This window comes from Hirundo rustica, chromosome 4 (assembly GCF_015227805.2).
Source record: "Hirundo rustica isolate bHirRus1 chromosome 4, bHirRus1.pri.v3, whole genome shotgun sequence".
NCBI classification, from domain to species: domain Eukaryota; kingdom Metazoa; phylum Chordata; class Aves; order Passeriformes; family Hirundinidae; genus Hirundo; species Hirundo rustica.
This window is the reverse complement of record NC_053453.1, coordinates 28082988-28104917: the sequence shown is the minus strand read 5'-3', so window position 1 is coordinate 28104917 and position 21930 is coordinate 28082988.

The window sequence follows — 21930 nt, the reverse complement described above, 5'->3', positions numbered from 1 at the left end:
CTCACATACCTTTTAAATACATAACCATTACAACCATTAACTCCTTTTTTTCCTGGATGCTTTACAGCACAGAGAAAAAGGAAATTGTGAACAGCATTTTCTCTTGCGAAGATCATTTGTGATTACTGGACAGGTCTTAACAGTCAGTAATACTTTAAAAAATGTGAAAGTTTCATCTTTTCCTCCCCTGAGGATTTCTCAGAGGGTTGCAATACTCCAATACATGGAAAGAACATATTACAAGAGTTGTCATGCTTCTTTACATATATATTTTTTTTTCACTACCACATAAAAAGCAAACTCTATACATGATGGTTTATATGTATTTGTGATAAACTACGTATTCCCAATCACCTTTTAAAAATAATGCTGTGAAATTCATGGTATGAAGTGGTATGGTTCAGAAGCTGAGAGGAAGATATCTCATTAAGATTATCAAAGGAAAGGCCTTTTCACTGCCAAGGAGACATTAAAGGAGGAAGCAAAAGAAAAACTTTTAGATAGACACATCCCTAATAGATGAGGGATCATAGAGGTTAAGCCAAAGACAAAATGTCTCCAGTTACAAGTTGAGAAGCAATCAAGAAACTCCAGGCACAGCTCTGGAGGTGATCAACCTGGAGTTTGTAATTGATAAGAAGGGGGAAACAAGATGAGGAAGTAGGATACTCAAGGTGAGAGCTCCCTGGGCCTGTTCTGTCATCCACCAGAGGCAGCATGGTCTCGGTGCTAAAAACTGCAGTAGGTGGGGGACTTGACCCAGCCACTCAGTTTGGAATGGCATATATTCCCTGTGTCATCTGCTGAGGAACTGGGGTAGACTGAGGTGAGTGAGGGGCTCTGTACCAGCAGCTGGAGATGGACCATCGGTCTCAGCCCATGTGCCAGATGCTGTTTGTGTATGTTTCTGTATCTTCCCCAAACCTGATGTGAGTCTGAGTGTGTGTTTGGTTGACTCAAAAACCTCAAGCTGGACCAGAGACAAGTAGGATGCCCTGGATCTAGCAGGGTTATCAGGCAGGCTGGTATCTGGGGGAGATCTGTGATTACAAAAGTCTTATCAGTTTGCTGGAAAGTGAGTAGGGGACCCATGAGGCAGGCAAGAGACATGGGATCTGGGCAGGCAAGGTAGAAAGGCAGAAGGGCCAAGCCATACCTGGAGGATCCAGGACTCTGCTTGTGAATCTAGAAAATGTGGCATGGGTGCCTTCACTAGTGACCTTTAGTCCAGACCAGCCAAAGAGGAGGAGTAGCCGTCTGTACTGATGTTTTATTAGTCCTGTATGTGGATGCAGTTAAATGTAGCACCCTTTCTGTGCCTGGCTGTGTTGCAGGTGCTGACATTGTCTTCTCTGTGTCTGTGCACAGAGTATGTATGTGTGTGTGTGTGGTGGTGTGTTTTTCTTTAAACATATTTTTGAAAACCCTTTTGAATGGTTGGTTCATACTTCTTTCTCCCCTCAGGTGGATGGTTTTACCCAGTTTTCTCCTCCCTTGCCTGGTTATCATTCACTCTCTAGACCTGCCTTTTACCCCATTTACATAAATGTCAATCCTCCCTAATCCCTGCCTTTGGTTCTAGAAAGTTCCCTGTTAGTCCTTGTTGTCCCAACCCCCTGCCTAAACCCCTCCCAGGAATCCCCCTGTTCCACTACGCCCCATTGGTCCATGTGACCCTTTCCACTCCCATTGTCTTTCCTACAGGTTGTCATATTGTGAGCTCCTTATTAATCTCCTCCCTGTTGTATCCCTGATTGGTTGAAGAATTGTACCCTCCCCCTGTACCTCCCCTATTTGAAAGACTGTGCAGAATGCTGGTTTTTGTTTCTTTCATCACTGCCCTTCTTGGGAAATGAACTCCTTGAGAAGCACACAGAAGGCTCTTCCCTGTTCTTCGCCCTGATCCTAGATGCTGTACCACCAGGTGCCGTGGACAGCAGAGACAGCCCTGCTCTGCACCGCCACTCGGGTCAAAGCAGGTCCTGGCACAGACTGGGTACTAAGGGCTGGCTTGGGGGATTTCTCCAGCAATTGTGTCATGTGTGTGTACGTGTGTGTCTAAGAAATGCTCTCAGCATTTCAAACCAATTGAACCTGTTAAGAGAAAAGGGCTGCTCAGCCTGGCGTAGAGACACCCAGGTGCCTCCAGATGGGCTTCAGTGGCCATGAAGGAGGAGAACCCATCCCCAGAACTACTGGAAGAAGTAGCCCTCAGCACTAAACGCTGATATGCTGTCAAAGCATGCCTCTATTTTTTTGCCTTCTGGCAGCAAAAGGTATCACAGTTATCTGTCTTTAGAATCTAATTATACATTAGATATTTTTGATACTATCCTGGAAAATTTTTGTTATTTTGAGTACTTACTGTGTTCTTGGTTATTTCATCTTACTTCTTCTGAAGTTTTTCATTGCTTCATTCCTACAATAAAATAAGATGATCTTTGGTATACTTAGCAACCTTACCTCTTTTTCCCTCATAATCTTCCCTGCTTCCATTATTGTCCCTACATTTTGGACTCCTACCTTAAGCACAAATAATATTCATTAACAAGAATCTCTTCCCTTCCTAACTTTTCAGTAGTTAATTAAGAAGGGTTTCTTCCTTGATAGATATTTGCAAATATCACAGATATTTGAGTAAATGTGGATTAGTACAATAAATTGTATTATCTTTTTTGTCCTTTCTCTTTCCCCTGGGATCCTTACAGAATTATGTAAAATGAGGGTTTTTGCAATGCAGCTCCAGTAAGTACATGGTGGAGACTCCATATGGACTTAAAAGCCTGCAGCTCATGTGTCTCGGATGAGCTAAATCCAGCTCCCTGTGAAACAATGATGATGGAGATATTAACTGAAGAAGAATTTATAAAGTTTGCCTCCTCTCAAGTTTTCATCACAAGAGAGAATGAGTTGGACCAATTACCATAGCATTATAATGGCAATCTAATTCTCTGCATTACAAGCAATTGTCAAAACAAAAAAAATTTGGAAAGCTGAAAGATGAAAATTGTTAGTTGCACTGTATAACAAACTAGACAGCAGTCGTTTTAATAAAATGTTCCTTTAAAATGTTGCTTACAAAAAATTTACACTTTTATCTATAAATTAATAGGCATAACATATTTGTCAATGGAATAGACAATTGGCTTAAATGGAAAGTGAGTCACTCTATACGTGTACTTACAAGTAATTCTTTATATGCATAGAAAATTATTCAGATACATGAAACAGCAAAAACCAGCTGATAAAAGGCATAAAATATAGAATGAACATGGAAGAAAGCAATAGCTTTAGATTTCCAAGACTTCTTGAATGGGAAATAAAAAAAAAAATATATGGAAATACATAAAAAAAATATTCAGTAACACTGATAAAGTCCACAAGTTTTACAGAATTTACTCTTTAAAGCCTTTGAGAAGTCAGGGTTTTTTTTTAAAAAAAGGAATGTATTCCACTCTTATGACAAAACCCAAAAGGATACTGAGAAGCTGAATCACAACACAGAAGCCTAATTTTTGTTGTTGTTGTTGTTTTTCCAGATTCAATACCAGTTCCTTATAAATTCATTGATTGCCAATAAGAAGACTGTGTTGAAAAATGGATTTGCAACACGATTTTTGTATTTTTATATGTGGCTGTGGTATTTCCAAGGCTACCTGCTTTTATTTCATGAGTGTCATTTTCCATTGTCATTATTTGTTTATATGTCAGTACTGGTCAGAGATTTGAATCCCTATCAAAATCTCTCAGTTCGAAGGATATTGCAGTACAGGCTATTCTCAGAAGAGCCTAAAATCGGAATAGTCAGAAGACAGGATAAAGAGAGAGTGCATTCATTCACAAAGATCTGAATCTGAAAATAGGCAGGCTCTCTTACCATGTAAATACCAGCACCTTGGATTCCATTACCATGTCTAAATGTACATTTTCCCTATACTCATCCAAGTAATGTAGCATGGCCTGGGCCCACTCTACCTCAAGTGGAGGGTGCATTAGAAATACAGGGTACATGTCTCAAAACTTGCCTAGCTTCCAGGTGGTGTTCTATGGCTCTCTGGTCATACAAAATAATAGTTATTTTGTGCACACACAGAAAATAACTATTATTGTGACCTTTCTCTAGTTCAAAATGTTGTAATAATGTGTTGCGAATTTGCTGAATCCAAGTTACAGAATGAGTTGCCTGAATTCCTACCAGTCACGCTCTTGTTATGGTCCGAAGGAGCAGACTGAGAATGCACAGAAAGAATTCAGATTTGGTCTAATTATTAATAACCTAATAAAATATTTATTTTTAGACCATTTATCACTATATTAATATGTCCATTTTATACAGGTGTCTTGGTTTGAAAAGACAGCTATCTGCTAGGGAGAGGCAGGCCTCTCTAGGAATGGGGAATTCAAGTCTTTCCCTCCATGTTATTATAATTTGGAAGACTAAAAAAACATCTTTTCAGTCAGAGCTATGGGGAAAGGAATAACAGTCCTTTACTAGTAAATATAACAAACAATAACAGCAATTATAACAATAGTAAAACAGAACTAAGAACCCCGAGGGGCTTTGTCTCACAAGTCCCAGGCAGTCTGATCTCTCGGGACTCCGAGAGCACGAAACTGAAATGGTGGAAACTCCAGCACTGATGGCTGGAAACGGTGGGTTGTCCCCAGCAGGCAGGGGGGTGTTGGGGAGGATGAAGCCAGAAAGCCCTATAAATATGATTGCTTGGACTCTGAGAATGTGAAACCTGTAAGCGAGATAGAATTGAAAGTAAGTTTTGATGTTTGAGATGTACTAGCTACTGGATGTCTGGGAAAACAGTTATGTGACCAGCTGAAGGTCACCTGCAGCCAGACCCAGAGGTCAAATGGAATGTTCTGTCTCACCCCCAATGTATGGTTCATCCCACACCTGTACCCCTCCCCTGAAGTATCAGGTATCTGTAACCCCATTGGCCCAAGGCTTGTTCCAGCCCACCTTGAAGCCCCCTGATAAGGGGTCCCAAGGGGGCTGGACACTCTCTTTGCTCTTTGCTCTTTGCTCTTTCCCCTTTCCCCTCTCTCTCTTTGCCTGGCACCCTTCCCCGAGGACTTTCCTCTCTTGGAATTTCCTCTCCCTACCTCTCCCTTCCCCCACCTCCCTAGGCCTTGCCACGAGCTGCAGCCTGGCAGCTCAGAACAAGGCCTCATATCCTTTACAATAAACCTCATCTTCTAACACCCAACTTCAGAGATCTCTCATCTACATTCATCCACACCGTCCTGGAGTCTACAGCAGAGAAGCAATATCTACAGGGGGGTGTCCCGGCAGGCGAAGTGAGCAGTGCTGGAGAAACTGCGGCGGCTGGACTTGGGCTGACCCAAAATCCAGCAGGGTAGGTGAAAAAAACCCTCTGAATTCCTGGGTGCTCTAACAGATGATAGAATTCTCAGGACTGAACCCCTCCGTTAACCATGGAATTTACACAGCTACTAGTCGCTCAACCATCCTCCTCCCGGAAAACTGAGAGCCGAAAAAAAAAGAAACCCCCACCCTCCACTCCCAGGAGCCTTTTTCCTTCCCCTAAACTAAGTGATCAACTTCTTTTGTCCGGGTTAAGCACCCTTTAACTATCAGTATTTAGTCTCTTAGCAACTTATGGGGGGGGAGAAATTCCACAGGAAAACTTAACCTCCAACAACAGGTAAATTGATATATCTACTCAAAATTCCTAGAATTCATCCTGCTATTACTGACATCCTTCACACAAAGAGATAACATGGAGACAAGAGGTCTGCAGTGCAGAGCTGCTCCCTAAAAGAGCGAGCTTGTTTATTTCTTACATTTTTATACATTTGTGGGTCTGGTTGTGGATTGGCTTCTGGGGTTACTACTCTTTCACCCCACTGGCCAGACTAGCTGTTAATTACATTATTTTCAGGTTAGAAGTATGTAAACAAAGGAAAGGGAACAAAACCAAAAAGTTTGTTTATGTTCCCATGCGTGAGAAAAGCGAAAACTGCTCCTAATATTGTGCAGAAACTAAAGAAACTGACTTCATCTTATGAACAACTAGAAGGATTTTTAAAAACTCAGAAAAACCAGGGTGACACTTCACTGCCTGTTTGGCAGTTTGAATCAAGGGTTTCAGGCTGTGAGGGTGGGTTATATCTTTGGCATTCCAGGTTCTTCATGGACATGGGGATGAGGATGATTTTGTGTTGATGGTTTCTTTCTAACCCTCCCACCCCCTTTGCATTATATTTACCGTCATGTTTTATTTACTGACCTGCAAATGCACTGTACCTCAAAATTCACATCCACAATCACTATGTACAATGTTTAGCACTTCTTGTATATTTGTTCTTCATTCTCTGTTACTTCCAGACTTGGTTTTACTCAGCTCCTGGTGTTGCACTTTTTTTGTGACTGGTTAATTGGTCATTGGTGAGTAGTTCACAGCCCAGGAGCCACCTGATTTCAATGAAATTACATTTTTTTCCCCCTGTATTTATTTTACACATTTGGTTGTATTCAATTTTTCTCCTGTAATAGACTACCTTAGAAATACTTATCAGAGAATGTTGAAGGTTGCAGGAGCATTTAAATTACTTAAACCATTTCCTCTTCAGTATCCTTGATTTTTGAGTGAAGCCCATCTCAAATTTAGAAGTGTTCAATGGCAACTTATAAACTACATTAAGCTCTATTAACTCATTGGAGCAACCTATTTTGGCAGATGTGCTCATCCAGAAAATAGAGAACATAAAATTCAATGGCTTCTTCCCACAGCATCAGACAAATTTAAGCCACTCTTAACATCAATTTACGGAGAAGTGGCAGACTTATAAATTACTTGAGCTTTATAGGCAATATGAAGCAAACATATGGTGTAAGGTATTTTGAAAGGCATTTATGAGTCCTGTAAAAATGCTCTAATAAAGTTCTAAGCAGTTATTCCAGGGTACTTTTTCAATGCTGATATGTGTTCCTGATTCTTGGGTCATCTTTCAAACACAGTTCAATAGTATCAATATATTTGTCAGCTTTCAGGACCAATTTTGTGCAGTCTTAACTTTGGTTTTATTTTAGCTGATACTTACAGATATTGTTTCATTTTTAATTTTAAAAATTAACTCAAGATGATTCCAGTACTAGTCACAGAAAATAAGAAAATCATATTCTTGAAAATCCATTAATTGACTTTATGCATATAATACTTTATAAATATATAAAATACTTTCTATTTTTTTGGCTGTTTGCTATGCAATTAGACAAAATAATCATTAGTGAATATCAAGTAGAGTAAATACTTCAATACAAATAATTCTGAGCAAAGAATCCTTTTTATTTTGATGACAGATCTTTCCCTCTAACCAGTGGCATTGTAGTCTGTTGATTCTTGCTCTGCAGAGCTGCTGCTGCTCACCTTTCACTGTGGCTGTACCTTCACTGTTTCATCTTCTGTATCACTCAGGAAGACAAATCCATTTTTCAGAGCTGACACATAAGCTCCTTTCTTCAGGAAAATACAGTAATGACAGCCATAATAGTGTGTATGCGACAACAAAAAATTCAGAAGTAATTGTCATCTACAATTCGAATCAAACTATCAGAGTTTTTCTTAGACCTGAATTAGCTTTCAACCTTTCTCATGAAGAGACAGATTAGGGGAGGATTCTTGGCATTGGTGTGTGCTAAAGGATACACGCTTTTCAGTACCCTTTAACCTAAATATTACAACTAATGATAGTACATTCCTAAACATCTGTTACCCTGGTTTTTCTGAGTTTTTTATAGCCTTTTGATTTTTCATAAAATGGAGTCAGATCTTTTTAGTTACTGTATAATATTAAAAGCAGTTCTACCTTTTTCCCACAGATGTAACATAAACAAATCCTTTGTTTTTTATTCTCTGTCCTTTGTTTGCATATTTCTAACCTGAAAACAATTGTAACTGATGGCTGGTCTGGCCAGTTGGCTTGAGAGGTGAAAACTCTAAAAGCCAATCTTCTGCTAGACCCACAAATGTATAAAAAGTAAGAAATAAACAAAGGGGCTCTCTCCGCCTGGATTCAGGCTTGAGCCAGATCGGAGAAGGACCTCTGCCCTGCGAAACCTCTTGTCTGCGTGTGGCTGCTTTGTGTGTCTCGGTAACAACTGGTGACCCCTCGTGTAGAAGAACCAATTTGGTGAGGTTTTCCTTCCTTTTTTTTCCCCCTATTTTGTGTTTATTATGCAGGACTCTTTAGTATTGGAATTTTGGGGAGACCTCTTGGAGCGGAAAAACGCTCAGATCTCCCAGGAGGGACTCCAGAGTCTATTTGCATGGGGCAGACGGCATGAGTTTTTTCCCCACGCCACACGCTGTGCTCAGTCGACAGGAATGGTATCTCCTGGGGGAATATCTGTTAGACACCCTCGAAATAGAATATGATGAAGAAACTGCAGATTTGTTCCTGCAGTGTAGTTGTTTGAGAGAGCTGTGTTTAAGTCAATCCCTTCCAGCTCGCAGGCTAGCAGCCCCGGTCCGAAGCAGGACGGAGAGCTGGAAGGGGGCGGGGTCATTATATCAGACCCGGAATCCGAACTTCAGCTCCTTTGTGATGTGGATTCTTCCCCTTCCTCCCCCGTTCCTGCGTGGGGGGGTTTCCCCCCTCGGGTTCCAGCGCTGATCTCGGGCAGCGGGGGGGCAGAGCCCTGCCAAGCCCGGGGCCGGTCCCGCCGGTCCCCGCGCCACGGAGCTGCCGGAGTGGGGTGGGGCCGCCTCCTCTCCATGCCTTTCCGGCGTTGGTGGGTGAGGGCAGCCTGGGAATGCGGGCTCCGCTTCCTTTTGGCCGAGATTCGGTCACTATGCACTGTCCGTTCTGCCGCACGACCGTCACGCATCCGATGGAATCAGGTGAAGCAACGCTTCCCGCCCTGCTGCCTGGGCCAGGCCCGGAGGCAGCTGTGTTGGCCGCCTCTGCCCCCGCGCCGCCGGCAGCGTGGGGCGGAGACGCTGCTGAAGGCAGGGCCCTGGGCAGTCCCTCTGCGGGCGCCCCCCCATGCGCGGGCTGAGAGCTCCGCCCCGCTCGGGGGTGGTGGCGGCTGCAGGCTTCTGCCCCCCTGCGGGACCCCTTCTCGGGGGGGTTCCGGACACTCCACCTCCTGCGCCAGCCCCATGGGCTGCAGGCAGTGCTCACGGGGCCGAGAGGGGCTCTGATGCGGCTAGTTCTAATGAGCTGTCAGCAGGGACTGACTCGGCCCCGCCAGTGACAGAGGCGTGGTCGCCACCTCTGCCTGAACGCAGCCCAAGCTCCACAGCCGCGCCGGGATGTGTGTCCGCTGCGGAGCCATCGGACCGGTCTCTGGTGGCCGGCACAAGCTCCAGCACCGCTGAGGATGCGGCGGGCCCGGCACCAGTGGCTGGTCCAACCATGCCCCCGCTTCCTGCTGCTAGCGTTGCGGCGGCTACGGGCGCAGAGGTGTTTAAGTTTAGCGTGAACGGGGACACGGCTGGAATGCGGCCGGTCTTTGACAAGAGCAAAAGTTCCCACGCTGTTGGCTCTTTGTCCACAGCCTGGACGCTTCCTCCCTGTCAGGTGACCGTACGCCCGAGAGACCGCGGGCAGTTCTGGGGTGAAGTAAAAGCTAAAGTTGAAGGATTGAGTGCTGGTGCTGGACCTGCAGTGTCTGATGTTCAGCCAGTCCCCAGCCAAGTGCCTGCCTCTGACCCTGTGGGGTCCACAGGGCAGGATAAGGCAGGTGCTGCTGCTTCATCTGAGGGTCTTCAGGCCTCTCCTGTCCTTCAGGGTGCTACTCATAACACCTATCAACCCTTGGCTTGGCAGGCTTTGACAGAACTGCATGATGCAGTCGGGAAATATGGTTTGGGCTCAGCCGAGGTGATGCAGGTTCTGTGTTATTTTAATGCCAGTCTTTTGACACCCTTTGACATTCGAAGCTTGGGTTGAGCCCTTTTCCCACCAGTTGAATATGACTTCTTTGAGAATAAATGGACTCAGTTGGCAGGCAGAACGGTGGAACGGAATAGGACACTGGGTCAAGGTGATCCTAGGCGTATGGTTAATATTGATATGCTAATGGGAACAGGCAATTATACCAGGGCCGAAGGGCAGGCTGGTTATGAGCCCTTGGTCCAGGAGCAGTGCCAGCAAACAGGCATGGCAGCCCTGGTTCAGACCTTACAGCTGGCTACTCCACAGCAGTCCTTTGCAACGATTGTCCAGGGAGTTGATGAGCCCTTCCTGTGCTTTGCAGGATGGCTGATGGCTGTGGTGGAGAAGCAGGTGAGTGATCCTGCAGCAAGGAAGTTCATGATTCAATCCCTTGCTCAGGGCAACTGTAATGCTGTTTGCAAGAGGAATATTGAGGCACTTCCCGGGGAACCATCCATGTCAGACATGGTTGGGGCCTGTGCAAAGGTAACCCCTTCCAGCCAACAGGTGCTTGCCGTGCATACAGCTGTGCAGCCAGCTGTGGCTACGATTGTCCAACCGACAGTGACTACGGCGGTCCAGCCGGCCATGCCTGCAGCCGTGCAACCAGCTGTGGCTGCTGCTGTGCAGCCTGCTTGGGTCGTTCCCCAGGGGGTGCAACAACAGCAGTGGGGTGCTCGGACCAGGAAGAAACAGGGCAGAAAGGCACAGAAGTCTACGGCTGTCTTGTTTTATTGTGCACGATGTGGAAGGCCGAATCATGCTGCAAATGCATGTAAGGCAACGGTGCATGTGAATGGTCAGCCGTTGGGCAGTTCGGGAAACGCAACGCGGAGCGCGAAGGCAAGACGCGTGCTGACACAAATGTCTCTGCCTCAGCCCCAACCAATGGAGATCTGCTCAGCAGGCTTGCAGCCAGCACCCGCGGTTCAGCAGGTGTTGGTGTCTGCACAGCCCAGTCTGTCGTGATTGATTTGGAAAAAAATACACAAGGTTCCCCTGGATGCCTTTGGTCCCTTGGGTGATGGCATGAGTGCTTTCTTGATGGGGGGGGATCTAGTGCCACCATTCAGGGTATCATGGTGCACCTGGGACTGATTGATGTGGATTTTTCGGGACAGATTCATGCAATGGTCTCCACACCCATCCCCCCTCTGACTATCCCAAAAGGCACACAAATTGCTCAACTTGTTCCTTTTAAGTCTTCTGTTTCCAGAACCGAGGACTGGTCGCGAGGAGACGGTGGCTTCTGCTCTACAGGGCCACCTCAGGTGCGCTGGACTGCTGTCCTGACCAAAGACCGTCCTGAGACACTGTGTAACGTGTCCATGGTTGGTGCCACGCCGTCGGAGATTCACCTTCGTGGCCTCCTAGATACCGGGGCTGACGTGAGCATTCTCTCCCTGGCTGCTTGGCCCCCACAGTGGCCTTTGAGCCTGGCAAAGACATCGATCGCGGGCTTAGGAGGAACGAAGCAATGCTACGTGAGCCGTAATCCCGTGACCATCACGAACCTGGAGGGACAGATGGCCATAATTTGGCGTCATGTTACTGAGATTCCTCAGAACCTCTGGGTGAGGGATGTTTTGGCCGCGTGGGGGGTGCGATTGGGAACGGATTTTTGATTGGGGCAACTGTGATGAAGGGCACAGAATGTCCCACGCCTCCTTTACGGTGGCTGATGGACAGACCCATCTGGGAGAACCAGTGGCCCCTCCCTCATGACAAACTAATCACCCTTCGTGAATTCGTACAGGAGCAGCTGGATCAGGGGCATTTGGAACCATCTACCAGTCCCTGAACACTCCTGTCTTTTGTATCAAAAAGAAGTCTGGGAAATGGAGGTTGCTACAAGACCTCCGAAAGATCAATGCAGTGATGGAAGGCATGGGGACATTGCAGGCGGGCATGCCATCGCCTACCATGCTTCCTGCGGACTGGCCGGTCCTCATTGTGGATCTGAAGGATTGTTTTTTTACGATCCCTCTGCATCCCGATGACAGACCAAAATTTGCCTTCACGGTACCAAAAATAAATAATGCCGAGCCCGCACAGCGGTATCAATGGAGAGTTTTGCCTCAAGGAATGCGGAATTCGCCAATCTTATGCCAATGGTATGTAGCCTGTGCCTTGTCTGGAGTTCACAGTTTCCTGATGCTCATGTCTATTATTATATGGACGACATTTTGGTGGCTACGCCCACCCAGGATGAGCTGCTGAAATACAGCCTCAGTTGTTGAATGCTCTGCATTCACATGGACTGCAGGTGGCTCCAGAAAAGGTACAACAACAACCTCCCTGGAAATATTTGGGAGTCAAAATTCTGGAACGGACAATCCATCACCAGGAGGTGCAATTTGTGCAATTGGTGAAGACACTGAATGATGCTCAGAAGCTGGTAGGTGTTATCACTTGGTTACGTCCTTACTTGGGACTGACCACAGCACAACTGTCTCCCTTGTATGAATTGTTGAAAGGGGACACTGATTTAAAGTCACCTCATGAATTGATCCCTGAGGCACGAAAAGTGCTGGAGGAGGTTCAGCAAGCTGTTTCGGCTTGCCAGGTGTACCGCATTGAACCTTCCATTGATGTCACTGTGTTCATCACCACTCCTGATTTACATCCTACAGGTATCATCGACCAATGGAATGACGATTGGACTGATCCTCTGCACATCTTGGAATGGGTCTTCCTGCCTCATCAGCTGCATAAGACGGCGATGGCGCTGTTTGAATTGATTGTGCGCTTGATAATCAAGTGCTGGCAACGCTGTTTGCAATTGATGGGTGCAGTTCCCTCAAAGATCATACTCCCAGTTCAGAGGGAGGAATTTGATGGGAGCTATGCGAACAATGTTTCACTGCAAAGTGCTCTCGAGGGTTTTTCAGGGCAGATCACTTATTATCTGCCTAGCCACAAGCTATTGCAAGTGGCGAAAAATGCTCAATTTTCTCTACGACCCAAAAATAGCCAAGAGCCAGTGCAAGGACCCACCGTCTTCACTGACGGTTCGGGCAAAATGGGAAAAGCCATTGTTACCTGGCAGGATGGATCTGAGTGGCAGGTTTTGGAAGGCCATGAGGATGGGTCAGCCCAACTGGTTGAACTAAAGGCTGCTGTCATGGCATTTGAGAAATTTTCCCAGGAACCTTTCAATTTGATCACAGACTCCGCCTATGTTGCCGACATCGCACAGCGATTGGGTTGTTCAGTTTTGAAGGAGGTCAGTAACCCTGCCTTGTTTAATTTACTGAAGGCCCTGTGGTGTGCAATTCAGGCCAGAGTTCATCCATATTACATTCTGCATGTACAGAGTCACACTAACTTGCCAGGATTTGTAGCGGAAGGTAACACAAGGGCTGACAAGTTGGCTAACCCAGCGTGGGTAGCACCTCAGCCTGACGTGCTCGCGCAGGCCAAGGCATCGCATGGGTTTTTCCACCAAAATGCGCATACGCTGCAGAAGCAGTTTCAACTGACAGCCACTGAGGCTGTGAAATTGTGGAGTCGTGTGACGACTGTCACGCCCTTGGTGCGCCATTGCTGGCAGGGGTTAACCCCAGAGGCCTTAAAGCCTTGGGACTTTGGCAGACCGATATTACCCAGGTCGCCGAGTTTGGCCGGCTCAAGTATGTGCATGTCACGGTGGACATGTTCTCCTCTGCGATGTGGGCTTCTGCTCACACTGGAGAGAAGGCCCACAATGTCATTGCCCACTGGAGGCAGGCCTTTGCCGTTCTTGGCATACCTTCTACTGTGAAAACCGACAATGGTCCTGCTTATGCCTCACAGAAGGTACAGCAGTTCCTACAGTCATGGGGTGTGTCACATAACTTTGGCATCCCTCATTCTCCACTGGGACAGGCGATTGTAGAATGCGCTCATGGTACACTCAAGCGTGTTCTTCAAAAACAAAAGCGGGGAATGCAGGGTGAAACCCCACACGGTTGGTTGGGAAAGGCTTTGTACACCATCAATCACCTTACGGTGCCGCAGAACTCAAATAATCCTGTCATTTTGAACCATCATCTCTCATTGCAGGCTTCGGACGGTGTGCAACAGCCTCGAGCGAAGGTATGGGTCCGAAATTTAGTCACCAAGCAATGGGAAGGACCCTATGACCTAATCGCTATGGGGCGTGGGTATGCATGTGTGTCCACGGACACAGGGACACGCTGGCTACCTTCAAAGTGTGTCCGTCCTGACCTGCGACCACAGAGGCAGAATTCGGCCAACAGGCAAGGTGGAAGCCGTGATCAACTTGAAAGTCACCAAGTGTATGAATCCTCGAGTGATCACTCTGATGATTCCTCCACAGACAGTGATTGAATTTGTATATATTCCCTTTGTAAATTTGTTCATTTTTTCTTTTTCTGTTTTTTCTTTTTTGTAAAGTTAAAAGGGTGAGATGTTACCCTGGTTTTTCTGAATTTTTTATAGCCTTTTGATTTTTCATAAAATGGAGTCAGATCTTTTTAGTTATTGTACAATATTAAAAGCAGTTCTACGTTTTTCCCACAGATGTAACATAAACAAATCCTTTGTTTTTTATTCTCTGTCCTTTGCTTGCATATTTCTAACCTGAAAACAATTGTACCTGATGGCTGGTCTGGCCAGTTGGCTTGAGAGGTGAAAACTCTAAAAGCCAATCTTCTGCTAGACCCACAAATGTATAAAAAGTAAGAAATAAACAAAGGGGCTCTCTACGCCTGGATTCAGGCTTGAGCCAGATTGGAGAAGGACCTCTGCCCTGCGAAACCTCTTGTCTGCGTGTGGCTGCTTTGTGTGTCGTGGTGACAAACATCAACTCCTAAAATTTTATGTCTTGGTTTAGAATAACAGTTGTCTGCCAGGGAAAACTAGAGCTTGCCTTGGAATGGAGAATGTAAACCCCCTTCCCTCCAAATTATTATAATTTTGCAATTAGGGGCTCTCAGGCAAAGATATGGGAAATAGGACTAACAGTTCTTTACTAGGAATATTAAAAAAAGGAAAATACAAATGTACTAGTACAAAAAAACAAGCAAGGAAGCAAAGATCCTGGAAAAAGCCCTGACAGAGTCAGGGATACAACGAGATGGGTCCAGTCTTCCTCCAGGAATCCAGTGGAAAAAATGGATCCCTTGCGTCCTTCAGTCCTAGTTTTTATTTAGCTAGGAACAGTTGGCTCCTCCCCCACTGGGTGGAGCATCTCACAATGGGATGATGGAATATGTCATGACATTGGTGGGCCCTAATGGCCCATTATCAGAAGATGTCCCCCTGGAGGATGGAGGGGTGGTGAAAGAGATAAGAAACACTGCCCCATATGGTTTTAATGGCTGGGCCATTATCAGAAGGCATCCACCTCCTTCTCCCCCCAGAGTAAAGAGGATAACACATCTCCCCAAAACCAGCTTTCAACAGATGAAATAGAATACACATTTTTAGGTTACATAATCCAATACATTTTATTTTTATAAAAGCTTTAAAAACATTACAAAAATTTTGAACATAATGTTTTTACTGAAGCCCACTACTACTACAAAGCTACAGAATACTTTTGTGAATCCCTTAATTTAACAATGAAACTTGTTGAAAAAGTGTTGCATAGATAGATGCTTTTTAGTTTTCACTAACTGAAATATGCATTTCATTTAGAAATGTTATCCAGTTGGGTGTTTTATTCTCTCCTTGTATAGCTTTTTGGGTCAATACAAGAGTCTCTGGGGATGTACTGTAATTGACTGAACGAGCCTGACTTTAGAATTAGTTCACTAGGAGTATGTTGTCATTTTACTTTGAGGCATGACTTTCAAGAGTTAAGATTTTAGCTAAGGGTTAGAAGCAATTTATATTGATCAAGATGTAAGTTAGGTTAGTAAATGGTAGGTTAATGATTATTAGATGCCCAAGCTAGAGCTAACTGTTATATTATGAGCTTGTTTATAGAAAAAGTGGATTAAGTGAACCGTCATAAGAACAGATTGAAACCACTAAGAACAATGGCCAGCACCTGGACTTGGTATTAATCAATCACAAAGCAGGGGACCTTGGACAGTGCCAGAGGGTCACAGAGACCTGATGAAGACTCTCCTGACTTCATCCTTTGAGACCACTGACCCAATTCAAGACCACCGACCCAATTCAAGAGAAGAACTGCGCACGCGTGAAGGACTAATAGCCTCGTTTTAATACAGAGCGGGGATGGGAGGTGCTGGGGTTATGCATACGTATTGTATGTAAAAGTTTGGAAAATAAATAGAGAGCAAAGAGCCTTGTTTGGGGCGGCCGCGCCTTTCAGAGATGACTCCCGTGCCACCCGCCGGTGAATAAACATACCACTTTCTACCTTTAATTAGTTAGAGGGTCTTTGTCCGTGACTATATCGGTTTTCAATGACTCAACTTCATTTATTTCAGAATCAGATAACTAAACTTTCTATTATATGGTTTTATTTATGCAAACTGGTGATCTGTACCCAAATCCAAGGAAAGAGAAGAATATCTTCTCAATGGAGACATACAGATTTTTAAAGATGTCCACAAAATAATGACAGAAGTCCTGGTTTTACTCTGTTGAACAGCTTTTGCCCCATCTCTCTTTTTGCTTCGATCATCAAGATTTACTCTTCAGTGATGAATTTAAAAAGTGCAATGTAATAAAAATTGCTATATTTTTATACCCCAAATGATAAAAATAGAGCATGTGACCTCTAAACACATTCTATGAAATGAATTTTCTTAGTCTCTATTTTTAAAACAATAGAAACTTTTTATTGTTGATTAAATATGAATATTAGTTAAGTGATAAAAATCAAACCAGAATTATTTGAAAGATAGCGAAGGAAGCAATACTTACAGTACTGAATTATTTATTGCATGAATACTATCTGTTGTAGTCTTTCCTGTAGACACAAAACTGCCTGCTGTAGATACCTGTGCAGAGTTGACAGAAAATTAGTATCTTCATTGTAGTTCCATAAAAACCTATTTGTATAATTTTATTGTTTTGTAATCTTTAAAATGTTCCCTCTCTGGAAAATTCAGTCTTTAAGGACATTAAAAATAATAAAGTAGAAATTTCTGTACAGCTAATAACATAAAATTAAGATATAGATTTTTCCAGGGAATATATTAAGACTGTGAAATGCATTGTTCAGGATGAAGTTGGGAGACATGAGATGGAAAAGATTATAAGGATATTAAAAGCTTATAATTATATTGAGACTTTCCAGAGTTGTATCACCTAATATCATATTTATTTCAGATATCAAATTAAATATAAATTGGATTAAGACAAAAACTCATGGGGACTTATTTTGCCGGAGAGCCCTACTGATTTTGGGTGCAGATGGGTAAGGTTTGTCTCTGAGCATTTTCTATTTCTCCTCAAAGGAGATGAGATATTGAATTAAACAGGGAGTAGGTAATTGTCCTGGCTTTATCTGGGATAGTGTTATTTTCATCCTAGCACCTAGTACAGTACTATGATTTGTATTTAATATAAGAATAATGTTAATAACTAACTGATGTTTTAGTTGTTGCTGAGTAGTGCTTACCCCTTTACCCTTAGACCTTTCCAGTTCCCCAAGCTCTGCAAGCGGAGAAGTGCACAGGAAGCCAGGAGGGAGCATGGTCAGTGGCCAGGACAGTTGATCCAAGCTGGCCAAAAGGATGTTTCACACCACGGACTGTCATGCTCAACATACGTACAAAGCAGTTTACTGGGGCTGCTAAGCACTTCCTGGGCATAGACTGGTGTCATTTGTTTCTCTTGGGTGCTAATCCTCTCTCTTATTATTATTATTATTATCATTAACAACAACAACAACAACAATAATAATAGTAATGCTATCATAATCATCATCACCATTATTTTCAATTATTAAACTGTTGTTATCTCAAGCTATGAATTTTACTTTTTATTTCTAATTCTCCTCCCCACTGAGGGAAGGTGACAGAGTGAACACTTGAATGCTACTAAGTTGATGGCTGCGGTTAAATGGCAACAAAATTTTTTATTGAATGTGGTTTAAATTTGAAACTAACAAATTAAGTTAGATGGTGAGGGGTTCTGGACAATTACATGCACTCAGGTTATGCTAGTAACTTAGAGTGAAGTCCCACCAGACCACAGGTCATGCAGGGGTTCCACAAGTCTTCCCAGGTATGGAAAACTGGACTGGGGAAAAGATTCATATCAATATTTTTTAACAATAACATTAAAAATTAAAAAACAAAACACAAACAACTCTGGAGAGAGAAATAAAGAACTCTCTTGCATGTGAGAAGCTTTGCTAGCTTGCTCATAATTAAATCCATAAGATTTTTTTCATATTTAATAAAATTATGTTCATAAAATCCATTAGCATTATTAGACAAAAATAGATACACATGCATCCAGGTCTGTTGGTCACTAATGTTTAATTATCTGTTTATTAAGTAAACCATCTTTTATGGAATCTTCCCAATATTTTGACTTTACAATATTATTCAAATAGTTGGTGGATTACTTTGGGTATTATGACATTTTAGAATAAAATTTAGGATCTATTGCTGTCGGGGGCTCCTTTTGCGGGAATTTAAATTCCGCGGCATTCAGGTGGTTTTAGAGTCCTGGCCCTCTGCAAAGCTCTGTGCCAAACCGAAGGAAGAGACAGAGTCTTCAAGGTTACATGCTTCGTTTATTAGTTCTTATCTTACAATTTTCTCAGTGTCCAAAAGATGTTTGCCGTGGCTCGGACATCTGGTGACTCCCCCAGTCCCAGGGTTGTCCTTATCTTTTATACTAATTGCTACGTATTCTCTATTTACTATTTCTTACCAATATCTATCACTATTACTAAAAAGGTCATCTTTACTCTGACCCAATCACTAACTACTTTGTGCCAACGTCACTGCAGAAATGGAGTGAGGGAACAAGAAGGAAGAAGGAGACAACGCCTTAAATTCTCCATCTTGCCCCATTCACTTCAATGCCAAAAATCCCAAACTCACTGTTTTTTCACCGTGTGATATACTAAACTATTATTTTTCACACTCTTGTGGCCTGCAATGCTTCCTGCAGTGCAAGAAGCCTCTCCCATGGACTGAAATCAAATCCAGTGTCTCTCTGAGCTCTGGGCTAGGGTCCCAGACACCCCTGCCCAGGTCCCTGACCCTCCAGGGCAACCAAAGGAATGCCCTGGACTCTAACATATTGCTAATAAGTTCAAATGACAAAATGGACAAGATAAGAGGACATTCAGAGACTAATAAGATTTCTCATTTCTTACAGTACAATTTGGAGGAGAGCTTTTGGAATAAAATTTAAAGTGGTTTCCATAAGCATGTGATAAAATATGATTTCAGGTATATCATGTTTGAAAAAGTCATTAAGGGCATATTCAGAGTGGGTCAGTTCCAAGAATTTAGATGTCAGATCTTCTTAAATGTTCCTTTTCTGCTCTTCCCTCTAAATTGCAGTGCATCCTGTTGTGTATTACTAGGAATAGTGTTAATCAGTAGCTATAATTTTAACTAGAGATGTGCATAAGCTGTCACATGATGAGACATCTAAGAATATGTCCAAATATGACTTTTTAAACAAAGAAAAATATTGTAATAAAGTGAAGAAAATGTCTAGGTAGTCTAATGAGTGAACAGAGTGCAAACATGTCAATGTCTGTTGTTAATGGGAAACAAAATAGTGTTTTGTGCTACCACTTCTGGCTATATTTAGCCACCTGGAGTTCCTGTCCTACAGTTAAGCAAAAGTCTATATATAAATCAATTATGGACTTCAGGCGGTTACAGCCTGATCTAAGTCAGATCTACAGCTAGAACAATTTTTTAATTAATACATTACTTCTCAAGTGGCAATAAATAAACCAAAGAATTAGGGCATCTAATTTTAAAAGTATAATAAAGAATATCTTTGGTTTTCCTGTCTACAAGTGAAGAAGTTGTATCCTAATAAAAGATTCAATTACTCTTAAAATACCTTATCTGCATGTACTTGAAAAAAATTTCCTTATGTTTCTTGAGGCCATTATTCATTCTTTTTTCTAGCTCTGTCTCCTAAGCTAAATGAAAGTCAAAATAACCCAATTAGCTATTAACAAGACCAGCATCATAAGAGACTTCATTTTTTAAAGTCAACTAGTTATGACAATGTCAAACATCACAAACAAAAGAACACACTAACATTCTCCTTGGAAATCAGAAAAAAGGCAAAACCCAAAATTCATTATCTTTCTCCTGGGGCATTCAATGTTAATGTGTCTGCCAATCATTTTAAAACTATGACCACTGTAGTCTCCCTAGGCAAATTTTTAATTTATATGCAATTATATTACAGATGTACTTTCCATATCTTACATAAATAAGTTACTAATATCTCCCAAGATTTTTAACAAATTATAAAAAGACTCTTTTAATAATAATTCTGTTATAATTTAATGTTTCTACTTGTCATCAGGTCATAGTTTTTCCTTCATTCCCTTAGGGAACCAATGCAGTACAAATTCTAAGTAAATTAGTTTAAATGAAAACAAATTAACAGTGAATCATGCAAGCTGACCCTTACCTATTAGTTGTAATGCAAGATTATTATCTGTAAGTCAGTAAATACTGCAGGATAAATGATTCATTTCAGCTTTATTCACATTAATGAGAAGTGAATTTTAATTCAGCAAAATATCCTTAGTGGATTTCATTGTATGAATATTATGGGTGGAACGGAGACGTATGAAAGTCAAGGAGGGGAGGAAGAGATATTCTAGAAAGGATGGAAGAGATATAGGGCAGAACAAAACCACCAGATTCAAGCTTGCACAGGCCTATATGGACTTTGGGGGACACAAATGCGCAAGTGCCCAAGCTTCTAGCCAGGCACTTTGTACATACTCTGTCAAAGATGGCAAATGCTAAAAACCAGTTACTTCTGGCTTTAAAAATACGCCCCTAGAAGCTGCATGTCCCAGGTGTGGCAGACAGTCAGTGTGCCCTAGCGCTTTGTCGGTTAACTCCCACCCAGGGAATGGTGTTTCTGGATGAAAATAACAGCAACCAGTGGTACCTGAAAAATACAGAAAGATTTTAGCTACTGGATATGTGATTTTTTGCAAAGAAAATAGATGTTGTGTGAAGATGGTAAATATGTTTGTAATAGATGTGGAGAAATTAAAGTCTCAGTGAAAAATTAATCCATGCTTGCTACATCTCATTGATGTTTTATATCAATAGGATTATGACATGACTGGTGTGGAAGACATGAGTCAAGACTGCAGAAAGTGGAATGAACTGGAGTTTGACTAGAAAGTAAAAACTGCCCTGCAGTTTTGGATGCAAGATTATGGCACAGCAAAAAATGTGGGGCCATTTTTTCATGTCCTGTCTAGTTCATGCACTGTACAAAGAGGCTAGGAGCTTCTCTCTTTCCACTTACATGAGTTAGAAAAGCTACTTCTTCTATGAAACACTAGTTTTTGATGCATTATGCTTGTATAATGCTCTCTGCAAGATCTGATTATGAGGAAAGTCCATAGGTGCCATGATAAATAATAAAAAAAGAGTAATATCAGAAAGAATGGTGATAATATAATACCAAAAAGGTATTTTCTTCTAGGATTCAGGAGAGGATGTAACTCCATATTGTCAGTAGAGAGGGATGTTTTTCATAACAAATAACTGTTGTAATAAAAATTTGTTTCTGTGCCAGGTAAATTTTCTTCTGTGCTCCTTGATGCGATGGTGTAATCTATTACATTCGCAATTCTGAGCAAACAGGATGTTCCTGAGATAACCAATCTGTTATTCAAGCAGACTTAAGGCTCCCTTTTCATGGATTTTCAGTACTTGATTGATTGGTATTTGATTTTTTTTTAAGGTGTTCCCCAAAATATGGTAGTGCAGAGTTCTTTAAAAATAAATCAAAAATAGTTGTTTGTTTGATTTTTCTAGTCTATGCATTTTTTTCTGCTGGTACAGTCAGAACATCCTTATCTCCATCTAGCTGTCCATACTCCAGCCATTTTCACTGGATTTT